The 1,275-nt window shown below is 46.1% G+C and overlaps 2 protein-coding genes across 2 annotated transcripts in view; one reads left to right on the top strand and one right to left on the bottom strand.

Annotated features, from left to right (window-relative positions):
• Positions 1 to 734, bottom strand: part of LOC101858454 (LHFPL tetraspan subfamily member 3 protein) — a gene marked incomplete in the record, with an annotated part of 25,965 nt that extends 25,231 nt beyond the window's left edge. Inside the window, 1 exon segment of the mRNA XM_013083062.2 lies at positions 320 to 734.
• LOC101846258 (origin recognition complex subunit 5) overlaps positions 1 to 1,275 on the top strand; it is a 53,014-nt gene that overhangs the window by 31,784 nt on the left and 19,955 nt on the right. The window lies entirely within an intron of this gene.

The raw sequence follows: 1,275 nt of genomic DNA, 5'->3' as shown, positions 1-1,275 counted from the left end.
GGGGGGGGTAGACCCTTGGGCGTTTTCTACGTTTCCCCATTTATCCATAGTTTCTGACTGTTTTCCAAGCGACCCTCATAATGATCAAATATATAAATGGCAAAGATTTGACCACTGGCCCCTGTGGACAATGTCATTAGGTGACCAACACCTACCAACCAAAACCTTCAGGGAAGGAATCCGGAATATCGACAACGCACGATCGACAGCGCGCCCAGGGAGAAAAACATGTTTCTATCTGGAAGTCGGTTTATGGGCGTAGATCGCTTAGCTTGCTCAAGTCTTGAAAACGGTTACTTTAATGGTTGGGTCTTCTTACCTTCGGTGTATTATAAGTCCGAGACTCCTTGTCGAAATCCCTTCTGGTTACACCTTCCTAGCACCGAAATCCGAGGAATCTGCACTGTCTTTCTCACACTGACCCAAAGCAAAGAGCTGCCCTGGCCGAAAAGAGAAGGGCTTGACGAAAGGGGTGAGGCCCGGCCTTAGAGCAGAGAACCATGCGCACAACACATTTCCTTCCCTTGGGTTCAAATATAGATTTCTAGTTTTTCTTTTTTCTCTCTCTCTTTCTCTCTACTCGTCTCCCAGCCTTTTCCTCGTCCTCTACCAGGCCTTCCCTTCTGTAAGCTATTCAGCCGCAGCACACACACACACACACAATAGCGATCACGACAGAGGGAAAGCTGGGCGACTAGCGAGCCATCAGCGCGAAAAACCTGTCCTGCAGGTTTTGGGCCCCACCTACGGCATACCGGTCCTCATGGCAGAAACCTATGACGATAATATTAGACGTGCTAGTCGTTTTCTTTGTACGTTACTCTCTTGTAAAACCTCAAATGTTCAGCGGTTATATTATATATGACATATTTTTGTTGTAAGTGCTGTAAAACTAGTAGGCCTACGTCTAAAACTAGATCTTGATTTTTTTAAAGACACACACTCAGCAACACTCACCAAATGATTGTAAGCAGAGCCCAAAGGACCGCCACTGCTCTGTACTCTCTCATGTACCGGAAGTGATAGATCTTGGCCGTCTCGGGGTTGAACTTTGGGTCCATCATTTTGAGGGTCCTGTGGAAATTGAAGGGTTAACAAAACAAAGTGAATACATGTACCTGTACGTGGGTGGCTGGAGGGCACTACTGGTAGGTTCTTCATCTTCTTTCCTTTTCCTCTTTTATTTCTGTTTTGCCTATCTTGCTTTTTCCCCGCACTAAATGACCATTCTTGTGTTGATGTGCTTCTCTTTACACACACACACACACACACACC

The sequence above is a fragment of the Aplysia californica genome, unplaced genomic scaffold (assembly GCF_000002075.1).
Source record: "Aplysia californica isolate F4 #8 unplaced genomic scaffold, AplCal3.0 scaffold00010, whole genome shotgun sequence".
Classification (NCBI taxonomy): domain Eukaryota; kingdom Metazoa; phylum Mollusca; class Gastropoda; order Aplysiida; family Aplysiidae; genus Aplysia; species Aplysia californica.
The sequence above is the reverse complement of the archived record's forward strand: the minus strand, read 5'-3'. Positions and strand labels throughout refer to the sequence as shown.